Raw genomic sequence first — 14417 nt, forward strand, 5'->3', positions numbered from 1 at the left:
TATAAAAGATGATCTTTTAACCGTTGAATATTTAAGAAAATCTTAGACTCTAATTTTTTAGACCTTATAAAAACATACATGCATATCAGATGTTTAAAGACTCAATTCCTATAAAATCAAGCATGTAGAAAACATGAAAAACCTCTGCTAATTAACGGTTAGCTATAAACGTGGTTAGCAGCTACTACCTTATATATATATATGAGAACTAATGTATGAGCTGTGAATTTCATGGTTTTTTTGTTTTTTTCTCTTGAATCTATCAGTACGGATGTGATCTACATGCTTGCTTTTATAAGAACCCACTCTTGAATCTTAGATTTTTATGCATAAACGAATTTTTTTAAGGCTTTAAAATCAATCGCTTATAATTTTCATAAATATTCAAGCATTCAAAAATCATATTTTTTCATTGAAAGTACATGATCCAATTGTTGATTCCTAGAAAATTCATCATGCTGAGCACATCCACATGGTTGGATTTGCAAAAAAGGTGATGAAAATGCTTATATTTCATCTCTCTCTCTATATATATGTATGTATATATATATGTGGATAAATTTTAATTATTCATGCATTCTCACAGCCGCACACATGTTGTCCAAAGCCACTTCTTTACCCTTAAGAGCTCACAAGCGTGAAATTATATTCTTTTAGAGTTTAAGAAAGCTCACTTCTACAAATGCCAAGTTTATTTTCTCTTCGTATAAAATCTGAACTTTGAACTAAAACTCACTTATAATTTGCTAAAACGAGTGATACTTTCCTCTTTAAAGTTGGGTTTTTCTTATGTCCACAAGGCTTCATTTATCCTGTACGGGTAACTTGTGAACCGTCATTAAGTTGACAGAACATCGTGAGTTTGAAACCCATGTGGGTGCCCCTTGCGGTAAGGTCAAAGTAGGGTGTACTCTTGGATGGGCAGGGGACCTCAAAGCTTTTACCAATTGGAAGCCAGCCTGCCAATGTGCGGTCGGTGATACAAAAGAGGTTTTTTTATAAAACCTATTAAGTGGGGATGCAATTCCGATCAGGTCATGTTGAATATGAGTGTTTTTGTTCATGCCGACATCGTGGCCATGTGGTTTGCATTTTGGATGAATGCCATGTGGTTTTGTTGACTTTTGAGCTATATGGTTATGAAGTTCTTTTTAAACTGGTTGTAGATTTTGAGGAATGTTTTCTTTTGAAGTGCTTTCTATCAAAGGTTCTTCTTGAGGCATGACTTCTTCTCTTTTGCCTAGAGGTACAACCTGCTCACTATTCTCATCAAATACAATATGTAAAGACTTTTTAATGCAAGAAGTTCTTTTATTAAAAACACGGTAAGCTTTGCTTCTAGAAGAATATCCAAGAAATATTACTTTGTCGAATTTTGAATCAAACTTGTCAAGATTATCTTTGATATTTAACAAGCATTTGCTATCAAAAGTTTTAAAATATGAGATATTTGGTATACGATCATAATATAATTCAAAACAGGTTTTAAGTAAAAATGGTCGAATAAGAACATGGTTTAAAACATAACATGTTATAATTACTGCTTCAACCCAAAAGTATTTTGATATTTTTTTATCTTGAAGTATAGTTCTAGCACATTCTTGCAATGTTCTATTCTTTCTTTCAACAACTCCATTTTGGGGAGCTACTCTAAGAAAAACAAAGTTGTGAGATATTCCATGTAAATCACAAAACTTTAGAAAAGATTCATTTTCAAATTATTCTCCATGATCACTACGAATAGTAATAATAGAGGTAGGTTTTTCATTTGTAATTCTTTTACATAGTTTAGAAAATTCTGAAAAAGCATCATTTTTGTTTTTCAAAAAAATCACCCAAGTAAAATGAGAATAATCATCTACTATGACAAAAGCATATTTACTACCATTCAAACTTTAAATTCTTGACGGTCCAAAAAGATCTAAATGTAAAAGTTCGAGAGGATGCTTTGTTGAAATTATATCTTTTGCTTTGAAAGAACTCTTGATTTGTTTACCCATTTGGCAAGCATCACATAAGTGATTCTTTTTATATGATATTCTAGGTAGGCCTCTAACAATATCATTCTTGGATAACTTAGAAATTAATTTTAAGTTAACATGTACAAGTCTCTTGTGTCATAACAATTGAATTTCATTTAAAGCAATAAAACATTTTTCATTGAGGGTGGGTAACTCATCAAGATAAAGTTCATACACATTTGTTCATTCTCTTTCTTTTAAAGATGATTTTTTATAACAAGAATCAGAAATCAAAAATAAATTGTGTTCAAAAGAAATGAGAAAACCTTTGTCACATAATTGACTAATAGATAATAAATTATGCATTAATCCATCTACTAAAAAAACATTTTCTATTAAGGAAAATTTTGGATTACCAATACTGATTACTTTTCCCTTGCTATTGTCACCAAAGGTAATTGTTTCTCCATCCTTACTTTGAAGGGTGAAAACTAACTTCGACCTTTCAGTCATATGTTTGGAACAACCATTGTTCAAGATCCACTTGTTCCTTATTTTGTGTACCTACAACAAAATTGGAAGACAAAACATTTGGCCCCTTTTCATTTTTGGGTCCATGAGAGTTAATCTTAGGAACCCAAATCCATTTGGATATTTGTTTCCTTTGAAAATAATCACTCTTTTTATCATAAAATGTATTAACATTTCTAAAATTGTAGAAAGAAGCATGATAAGATGGATAAAAATATCTAGGCTTATATGCATTGAAAGTATCATGATGAGGTATCTTTCTACCATGATATGCATGACTAGAAAACTAAGTTCTTTGAACCAATGATTTTGAGTTTTGACTTTGATGATTCTTTACCACATAGTTTGATATATTTTGAGTATCAAAGAAACTATATTTCAATCCATTTTTGTTAACTAAGCATATTTGAGAATCAAGAAGTTTTTCTAGATTTTTTTTATAATTAGTGAACTTAGTCACTATAGATATAAGATCATTTGATTTTTCTTTCAAACTAAATATCTTTTCTTGTAAATCATTGGTTCTAATGTCAATTTCTTTTATCTTAGATGCTTGAAAAAAGTTTTCTTTCTTGAGAACTTTTATCTCTTGAAGTAACACTTTGTTCTTAGAGTCAAGAGTCAAATTTTATGTTTTCAGCTCTTTCTTTTTGGACCTTAGACTCTTAAATTTAGCATATAATTCATTAAAAGTTTCTAATAGCTCATCATAATCAAATTGACTTATCGATTCTTCTTGTGCTACAAAGCACATGTTGGTGACTTCTTTATTTGATTCTTCGTCGGAAGAAGAGTCACTTTCATCCCAAATTGATTGAAATGCTTTTTTCTTCTTGAATTGGTTATTAGGCTTGACTTTGAGAAGATGATACTCTCTTTTGATATGTCCAGCCTTTTTGCATTTGAAACACTTAACTTTATGAGAATTTGATGGTTCAGTTTTCTTCACCTTTCTTTGAAATCTCTTTTTTTTATGAATCTTTTGAATTACCTACTGATAAGGGCAATATCTTTATCCTCATATGAATCTTCAGAATATGAAGTGACTTTGAATGCAAGAGATTTCTTCTTTGGTTCTTCTTCTTGTCTATCTTGAAGTTGAACTTCATATGTCATCAAATTACCAACCAAGTCTTCAAGAGAAAGGGTGTTCAAATCATTGGCTTCTTCTATTGTTGTAGTCTTTTTCTCTCATTCTGAAGTTAAACACCTCAAGACTTTTCAAATCAAATTCACTTGTGAATAATCTTTCCTAAGGGATTTGAGTGTATTTGTAATGACAGTCATTCTTGTTATCATTTAAGAAATTGACTCATTTTGCTTCATTTTAAATAATTCAAATTTATGAACTAAAAAAGAAATTTTAGATTCCTTGACCTTTGACATACCTTCATTTGTTACAAGAAGAGTATGCCAAATTTTATTTGTAGAGGAACATTGAGAGATTCGATTGAACTCTACATTGTCAACGACACAATATAGAGCATTCATAGCCTTGGCATTGAGTGAAGCAGTTTTCTTTGCTTCATTGGTTCATACGCTGAAATCTATTGATGGTGCTTGATATTTTTTAGAAACGATCCTCCAAATTTTAAGATCTATGAATTGCAGGAATATTGTCATTCTTACTTTTCAGTATCCATAGTTTATTACATCAAAGTGAGGAGGACGGACTGAGGAGCATCATTCTTTGTGCTGAGAAGACGATGTTATTCCCATACTAGATAATGGTAAAATCAAAAGATAGTTAACATTGCTCTGATACCAAATAAAAGTACTGTATGATCGATGCAACCAACACTAGAGGGGGGGTGAATAGTGATTTTAAACTTCATCTTTGGAATTTGAAAGATTTTGAATTCTGTAAAGCAATCACACACAAAAAACACAACGATTTTATTCTAGTTCGGTCCTTCAGACCTACATCTAGTCTCCAAGCAAAACCCGCTTGAGATTTTCACTATCAAACTTGTGTCACCATAAGATCAAACAGATAAAAAATGATTCTACTTTGAGCAACAACCCTGTTGAAAGCAAACTTCTCTTTTAAACCAAGGAGACTTTATCATTTTACAGAAAAATTAAAATAAACAACTTACAATCAACCTATGAGTCTTTCTTATGAATGCAAAGGAAGTGGAATAGGTTTGCAGAGGCTTCTAAGGCTTCAAAAATACTCAACTCATGATTTCACTGACTCGCAAAAGAAATTAAAGTGAAGAACTTGAGTGAAAAGACTTAGTGAGTGAGAAAATGAATGCTTGAAAGAATATAAGTGAAAAATATAGAATTCGATGTTTCAATTCATTGGTTTTAAGTGTAGATCTCACTCTTATTTATAGCTGAAGAATTTCAAACCTTGGTGGTACGAAGGGGTGTCAAACTGACAATTTTGAACAATCAAAATGTTTGAAAAATAAAAGAATGCAACTTCAAAAAAATCAGAAAAATGACTATATTAGTCGACTAAAAAAGTTAGCAGATGACTGAAATCAAATATTAGCAAACTGATTGTTAAATCAGTCGACTACTGTGTCTAGCCAAAAAGATTTGAATTCGAGATTTTGAAAATTAGTCGACTAAAGAAAAAATAGTTGATTGATGAAAATCATTAGTAGAATAAAAAATGCTTTCAATCGACTTCTGTTAAATTTTTTAAAAATTGGACATTCGGGTCGGTCGACTAAGAGTAGATTAGTTGACTGATCAGAAAATAAACATTTGGCTTTGAAAAAGGCACGAGAAAATCGGTCGACTGATAAAACTATTGGTCGATTGATAAAACTAAAAATATAGGTAAAGGGCTTTCTAAAATAATTTTTACAAAGGGTTCTTTTTAGGAAAGTTTTCCTAAGTATTTTTAGGTGCAATGCAAGTGAGATATGCAATCAAAGTAAGGCTTTTATAAGAATTTAAAGAGATTTACACTTGCACAAAATCTTCAATGTAGAACTTGTAAACTTTTTCAATTCTTTTCTTCTTTCTTTATTGTCACAGGTGAAATCCAGTTGTTTATCATCAAAATATCATATTTGAATTATTGTGTACAACTTCCTTGTCTTAACATCTTGTTTCTCCTTTGCTTTGCCACCTCTCTCCTCTGCTTTTCTACTTCTTCCTTCATTCGCTCCTTTGCCTCCCTCCTTTGATTTTCTACTTCTTCCTTCCTTTCCCTTAACTTCTCTTCTTCCTCCTGCTTTTTTCTTTTTCTTTCCTTACCTTCCTCCTCCTGCTTCTTTCTTTCTTTTTTCTTATTTTTCTCGTCCTCCTTCTCCTTCCTTTGTCTTTCCTTCTTTTCCTCATCCTCTATCTTCTTCTTTTGTCTTTCATTCTCTTTCCCGTCCCCTTTCTTTTGTCTTTCCTTCTCTTTTTCGTCCTTCTTTTTCTTCATTTGCCTTTCCTTCATTTTTTGATCTTGATGCTTCTTCCTTTGTCTTTTCTCTTTCATTTTCATCATTTGCCTTTCCTTCTCTTCCTCCTTCTCCTTCTTCTTCTTCAATTGTCTTTTCTTCTCTCTTCCTCCTTCTCCTTCTTCTTCTTCAATTGTCTTTTCTTTTCTTGCTCCTTCTCATTATTTTTCATTTGCCTTTCTCTCTTATCCTCTTCCTCCTCCTCCTTCTGCATTTTCCTTTTCTTCTTTTGTTTTCATTCTCCTACTCCTTCCTTTGCCTTTCTCTCTCCTCCTCCTCCTTCATTTGCCTTTTTTTGCTTTGCTTTTCATTCTCCTCCTCCTTCTTCCTTTGCTTTTCTTTTTCTTCATCATCCTTCTTCTTATTATTATTATTCATCTTTAGTTCTTCCTCATCCTTCTTCCTTTCCTCTTCAACCTCAATATCCAATGGATAATGCTCCGCATTATACAATTCTAACGATTTGTTCTTGTCTTTATCATTCTCAATTTTCATTATATTTTGGTATCTTTCATAATGCTCATATACATGAGACTAGTGGATAATTTCTCCAACAGCCATCTCATCGAATGGTGGGGGCTTTCTTGTCTTACGAATTTTAGTTATTTCTAACTTGCGCAACACATAAATTTAATTGCATCATTATATGTTATAACCGCCTAACCAAGTATATATTATTACAAATTATCACATTCATTACACAATCACCAATATTACAAATCCTCACAATATTTGGCTTCATAAGTAAACAATGTTATAAGATTTAGAAAAATTAAGTGCAAATCGAAGTAACTTTATAAATACTCATCACTACTGCATCAAACATATAAATCGTTGTTGCTTCAAACATACAAATCGTTAGTGATTTAAATATATAAATCGTTCATGCTTTAAACGTACAAATTGTTGTAGAAATCACATCCTTTATAAGTACATATCGTTGTAACATTTGAGCTTCATAAGTAAACATTGTTGTACGATTTAGCAAAGTTAAGTACAAATCGTGGTAACTTCATAAATCATAAATACACATCACTATTGCTTCAAACGTATAAATCGTTGTTGCATCGAACACACAAATCGTTATTGCATTAAATATATAAATCATTGTTGCATTCCAACATACAAATCATTGTAGAAATTTAGCCATCATAAATACATATTGTTGTAATGTTTGGCCTTCATAAGAACAAATGGTGCTAACTATTTTTCGACGCCTAGAAGGAGGATAGGTAAAAATTGATTTGTTTCAGTATGAAAATATGTGTTATTTAGCATGAATAGTACAACCAATTTTAAGATTTAGCATTCAAATTTAAAAATTGATTTGTTTACATAACGAAACCTTACACAAAACTCATTGAAACGACATGATTTTTGGTAATCCAACAGTGGAGGAGAAACACCCAAAAGGTAGATGCAGTCGATGGTGGTAACGATGCTCTCACTTTACACACGATGGCAAAGAGTGCTCCGACAGCAGCAGACGATGACAAAGGGTGCTTCGATGACAGCAAACAATGGCAAAGGGTGCATTGTCAGAAGGAGCTCCTGTTACAGCAGATGGTACAAACATTTATAGTTTAGGGCAAAAATGAAATGTTTTGACTTTGAAGAGTTAACATCTTCTTTTTTCTGCATGGAGGACATTTTTGTCTTTTTCTTGAATCGGTGTTTCACTTTTTTAGATAGAAGAACTCAAACTGGCGTTTTACTTTTCTAGATAGAGGATCTTGAACCGTCGTTTCACTTTTCTAAATGAAAGACATTTTTGTCATTTTCTCAAACCATCGTTTCATAGTGAAAATGGTGGGGAAGGGTACTTAAGTCTTTGTAACTACATCAGACTCCGATGCTAAGTGATGCCAATACACACGGGGATACAAGCCCCACGTGCTTATATATGTGGTGCTCATTCGGACCCCCGAACACGCACCTGTATGGGGGGGGGGGGACATATAACCTGCTTCATCGTATGTTGCTTCTTCCTTTCCTCTATTTCCATTTCCCACTCTCATCCACTAATGCTTCTTAATTGTGTCATGTTTTATTCATGAGAGCATCTCATAAAAATATTTGCTTATGGCTTTCTTGAAAACTTCAGCAATTATGACTTGACCACATTTAGCATCTACATTGACTGTCCCCAAAACTATAGAATACACTTATTATTTATTTTTATTTTTCTTTTCTCTTTAGAGAGAATCAAGGTAAAGCAACAACTTCTAAAGATGCGAGATTTACTTAGTTCAACAGTCAAGCCTACATCCATGGTCGAAAGCAAGAACTTTTAAAGCCCTAATCTTCAATATACCCAAAACTTTCACCCTAACTCTAAAGTGAGGCAGCTCTCCATTATTTAAAAAAAAAAACTAAAGCCAACACAGAGAAAAATTACCAAAATAGAGCAGGTTCATTCGGCGGGGCCCCAAATTATCCTATTGTACTGTTCTTAAAATATTTTTCGGAGTGGGTCCAGAATTCAAGACACCCACAATAAGTATCAATTGTTGCTATAAACTATATGAAATCACAGTAACCAAAGTTTCTAAAGTTGTTTCATCATTGAACATTTCTCACCCATATTTGAATTCACCCCTTATAGTATAAACCAATTACTTTTAGGACTACATGTGCACAGAAGAGGAGTGCTGGACACGAATCTAACTTTATTTTTTGTTTTTTTGCGACATGCATCTATTTATGATGGTATGACCAATCTTAAAATCTTAAACATGTTTAAGTCTTTAAACAAGATGATTTTGCATGGTATCAGATTCAACTGACAACCTCAATGGTCAGTTTCTTAGTCAACTCTTGATGTATAGTGCATTTGGGTGGATGTCATGAAAAGTTTGCAGTGTACCCAACATTAAGAATATCTTTATGTTCTTTCAAAGTCTAATTTAATTTTCTTACATGATCATGGTTGATGAATATTCTACAATAAATTTATTTATTTTTGTAAACAATAAATTTTTTCTAGTATCTGATTAGTTTGACTCATGAATCAACTCAGCCATCATGTTCATGGACAGAATCAGATTCTTACCAACCATGATCCAGTAGTCTAGCCCATGCTAACCAACAGCCAGACTAGAGTGTCAACATACTGACCAAGGAACTTGAATACCCTCTGTATTGGTAAAGGATAGTTCTTGCAGCAGCTTAAGTAGGATCTAGCCAAAGTCACAGGTTTGAATTGAGCTCATTTGAACATAAATCAGATTAAATTAATGTAAAATCAAAATGCACCTGCTTTCAGCTTGGATTTTTAGCATTTGAACTTATATTAGTTTTGTTAGTGTCGATTCTAAATCCAATTGACTCAATCAACCCAATCAGCTCCAAGCCTAAATACAATTCCTGTATATTCAATCACACTTGTATTTTGAAGTTGTTTCAAATAGTTATTCATCTAAACAACGACAAATTGTTTTTATTTATTATTTTATAAACACTAATATACTATGGATATAAAGAGAGGCCTATATGCGTTGACATCTAATAGTTGTCAAAAAGGAATGAAAAAACTAACAATTCATGATGAATATGCATTTCAGGTGGTAGCTGAAGGATCTTAGCCTGCAGGGCACTAGCATTGAAGAGCACATTCCTTGCCCACAGAAGAAAAGAAGGAAGGATGGCCGCATTTTTTGTTTGCCACTTTTTCCTATGAAACTGATGACTCTTTACACTTCCTCCACCTAAAGTGCTAGTATTTTAAGTAGTCAGGATTCGGCAGAAACAGTGAAAAGCAGTTAATTGGTCATGTTCTACCCGATGCCCAATGTAAGCATAAATAGACAATTCAAGGTAGTTTCTCCTGCAAACCGATTCCAAAACCTCGTGCCCAAGGTGTTCTTTAGTAGGCTCCTGTTCTCAGGCCCACAGCCCCAAACCGTGTCACAGGGACACGCCATTTTGGGTGTGTCCCTTGCGACACCATTGGACATGGTCGAAGACCGTGATACGTACATGGCACATGCATGCAACCATTATTTCAATAATTTAAAATAATATGTTAATATTCTTCAATAAAAAAGTAATTTTATTATTAAATTACCAAAAAAAAATCTTTTATTGATTAAAAATTAAAAAATGGCACGTCTTTGCATCCTATCTTTTCGAAAAAAAAATTGAACTTGTGAGTCGAACGGATGTTGCGTGCTCAGGCGTTCACAAATCTTTGTGACAGAAATAGCCGCCAAGAAGCGAAAGGGATACAAGAAGCAATGTGTAAAGCGGCAGCAGGGAAGTGAGTGTTAAAAAGAGTAGAAGCGTGAAGCATGATTCGTTTTGAAAGTGTGTGAGAAACTAAAGAGGAAATGAGGGAGAAACAAAAGAAAAGCGAAAAAAATAAATAATAGCATGAAAAAACACAAAAAACAAGGGGGAAGCAAGAGGAAAAAAAGGAGGAAGTGAATGGAGAGCGAAAAAGAAACTAGTAAAAACGAAAAGAAAGCGAAAGAAAAGCAATCTGAGAAACAAGTGAGAAGCGCACTTTCCCTAAATGAGAAGCGAGTTTCCCCAAGTGCCGCTTTCTCTTTCTCTCTCTCTCTCTCTTGACATATAAACTTCATTTTGGTCCATGGGATCTACATTCCACAGGAAGAGGGCTAGGCATTTTTAGCCAACAACAAGGAATACCCTTATTTTTGCACAAACAGAACCTTTATACTTTATACCATGTATGCCACCGAAAAAAAAAAACAATTCCAAAGACTGGGCTTTCAGTTCACAAAGCCAACACGCCACAAGGGGACCTGAACCCCTTGATGGTATTGCTTGTTGCTGATAACGACTGAAACTTTTACTCGGTTTGCCTCTGGATCAGAGCTTTGGGGCACGTCATCCTCAATTTTTTGGGTTTAGCCATTCAAAAAATTTAATGAAGGTACAAGAAAAGAGGAGAAAAAAGGAAACAGGGAAGACCATGAAACGATTAAAACAGACATCCTGTTGCTACATTTTTTACATTAAAGATCAAAATAAAAGTCATCATTTCAGAGTTTATTCTTTAGACATAGATGCATAACAAAGCTGGGCAGGCAAAAGATGACTAACAAGTATAAACTTAGGGGGAATTGCAGGCATCATAAAGTGATGCAGCTAGCTTGCAACACTAGGCACTCCTGGTAGGATGTCATTTGCACCAAGTCTCGCTGTTAGATCCTCCACTGATACTTTTATTACATCCCTTGTCATGCCAATATCAGCTGCATAACGACTCCCACAATAGCCTGCAACAGCTGTTGCTGCCATCCCATACATGTTCCTCGTCTAATTAGACGCAATGGTGATGAGAAAGCAGCAGCAAGAAATGATATGGCATGAGCACTCTGCCCAATACTTGTTTCATCCACAGTTATCAGACCAGTCTTGCAGTATATGGCGAAATCTTCACCGTTCTTGAAAATGTTGTAGCATCCAAAACCAATGTTTAACAAGTGGGTGGCTCGGTGAATCACAATTTCAGCAGGATCAGATCTGCACATATGCATGTCCCTCCCCTAGCTTTAGCATGAAAGAAGGCAGGGCTCACAGAATATTCAAATCGATACAGATATCCACCAGCCAGAAAACAGGGGAGGCATGAAGAGACCACACCATGACTGTCTTGCTGCTGTGCACAATCGGGACAGGGAGCATGTCTCGGGTTCAGGGTGGAGCACATGAGGAGGATGTCTGTCGCTTGACCCTGGCCTCTAGTGAAATGGATGACTTTATCATCACCAACGTAGATACCTAAGTTATGAATGACAAAAGTCCAGCAATACATAAGAGCATATCTATGGAATACTGTGACTACAATATCTTAAAGCCAGCACAATCGCACAAATGGAAAATTTTCCATATCAAAAGTCACTAGGTAAGAAAGGAACATAAGAGCAACAACACTGGTAGAATTAGTTGATATTCAGTGTTATATGCTGAAGTACGAAGGTTATGATCACGCTCTAGGTATGGGGTATCAAAAGATAAATGCTTGTTCAAATCACTGTATGTTGTATTTCAAAGATCAAGAAAATAGCAGATCATGTCCGTCATGTGGGCATCCTCGGTTCAAGCCAAAGACAAGAGGCAATGGTAGCACGAGGTCAAAAGAAGTGTCATACAAGTCACTCCACTACTTATCGCTCACCCCTAGGTTGCAACGATTGTATATGTCTTCAAGGACAACTAAACACATGAGATGACATGCAAATAAAGTTTGACATGATGAAGACAAGATCATGCATCTTGTTGACGTAGAAGCTTAGAGGCACTTTGATCGTACTCATCAGAACTTTGCAATAGAAGTGAGAAATGTTAGGCTAGGTTTATGTACAGATGTATTTAATCCATTTGGGGGTAGATCAACCTCATACTCATGTTGGATGGTATTTGTCACCCGATACAACCTTCCTCCAAACTTGTGTATGAAGCATCAAAATCTTTTCTTGTCTCTATTGATCCCTGGTCTGACTTCTTCAAGCCAAAATCTTGATGTATATTAAAGGTCATTGATTGATGAACTGAAAATACTGTGGGATGACGGTGTTTTCACGTACGATGCCCAAAAAAAATAAAACTTCAATATGAAGGTTGTTTTTTATGGACAATCAGTGACTTTCCTGCATATAGTATGTTATCTGGTTGGAGCACACATGGGAGGTTGGCATGTCCGTATTGCATGAAGGATACAAAATCTTTTAGATTGACGCATGGAAGGAAGTCGTGCTGGTTTGATTATCACTGTCGATTTCTACCCAGCGATCATGCGTTCTGACGACAAAGAAATGTGTTTCAAGCAGACACAACTGAAATGAAAGGTTCACCCACAAGGTTGTCTAGGATAGAGATTTTAAAAAGATTGTGATACTTTCCATATGGACTGATAGATGCTCATAGGCCAACGCCCTTCTTTGTATTTGTTAAGTGTAGACGATTTGATCTGGCATAGAGATTTTAAGAAGATTGTGATACTTTCCATATGAACTGACAGATGCCCGTAGGCCAATGCCCTTCTTTGTATTTGTTAAGTGTAGACAATTTGATCTGGAGTTGTGAAGAAAACTTCTATATCTTACTAATGCAGAAGTACAGAAAGAACGTGAAAATAAGTTTGTGACATGGTTGAAAGAGTTGGTAAGGACGATGATATACATTCTTTTCGTGTAAACAACAATAAGATACTTAACTGGTCACAGTCATTGTTTATGCTTGTAGGTCTGCCATGGTGATGTTAAAGATTAAGAAATATGTGATTTATAAAATGGTCCGACCAAAGTTGTATAATGTTACAACGGGTATATCGTAAATGGTTATCGATTCCATACAAAAGATTATGGTGTCAACAAGTCAACGATGAATAGTGACATGTGCGTTAAGGGTAGCAGCTACGGTGAAAATGAACATGACTACTACAGTGTTATAGAAGAAATAATGGAGTCGACTTACTTAGGCACAAATAATAGTGTAACTTTATTCAAGTGTCATTTGTTTGATCCTACAACAACAAGAGTCGACAAAGCCTCAGGCATTGTGGAGGTGAATCATAAATCAAGGTTTGGAACATATGAACTATTCATATTAGCCTCGCCAGCTCGACAAGTTTACTATACTTCATATCTGAGTACAAGAAAGTCAGATAGAAATGAATGGTGGGCAGTTTGTAAGGTGAAATCTAAACTATACCCCAAGTATGATCAGTTACAGAAAGATAAGATTGTTGAAGAGGGTGATTACTATCAATCAGATGATATGTATGACTTCTCTCATGGTCACGATGTCGCACATGATATGCATGTCATATCTCCATTGTTCGATGTCACATGCATGGAAGAATGTGATTCAAATGATATATCAAATGGATGGGTGCTTAATAAAGAAAAAGAAGAAGATGACAAAGAGGAGGAAGAAGAAGAATATGAAAGTCAAACAAGTGATGATGAAGCATTCTCGAGCTAGTGAAATACATCTTGTAATACATACATGTATTTGATCTGAATGATTAGAATGATTTGAATGTATTGAAATGTATTGCAATGATTTGAAGGTATTGTAATGTTTGAATGTATTACATGAACTTATTTTTAATTTGATTATGTATCTTCGATATGTATAGAGTTATGGTTTGAATGTATTGTAATGTGTTAGAATTATTTGAATGTATTGCAATATTTGAATATCTTGCATGAAGTTTTTTTCGATTTGATTATGTATCCATGAAGATATAGAGTTGTGTAACTGATCCAATTGTATTGCAAGTTAAGGATAAGTTATCCATTATTAGCAAGTGATTTCATATCTTATATTTTAATGTATTGCAATATTTGATGGAAATGATTTGAATATATTGAAATATATTATAATAATTTAAATGATTTGAAGGTATTGTAATGTTTGAATGTATTGCATGCCATTTTTTATTTGTTAGAATATGGTTCATGGAGGTCACAGTCGTTGAACACCTAGTGGTAGCCAATCTCAACCTTCATCTTCACCGGCTGCTTCGATAGGTATATCGTTT

At 34.2% G+C, this 14417-nt stretch overlaps 1 pseudogene; it reads right to left on the minus strand.

Annotated features, from left to right (window-relative positions):
• Window positions 1-11014: 11014 nt before the first annotated feature.
• The window catches only part of LOC149817004 (protein LEAD-SENSITIVE 1 pseudogene), a 74386-nt pseudogene continuing 70983 nt past the window's right edge, over window positions 11015-14417 (minus strand).

The sequence above is a fragment of the Nuphar pumila genome, chromosome 14, assembly GCF_984573655.1.
Source record: "Nuphar pumila chromosome 14, dmNupPumi1.hap1.1, whole genome shotgun sequence".
Taxonomy (NCBI): Eukaryota; Viridiplantae; Streptophyta; class Magnoliopsida; order Nymphaeales; family Nymphaeaceae; genus Nuphar; species Nuphar pumila.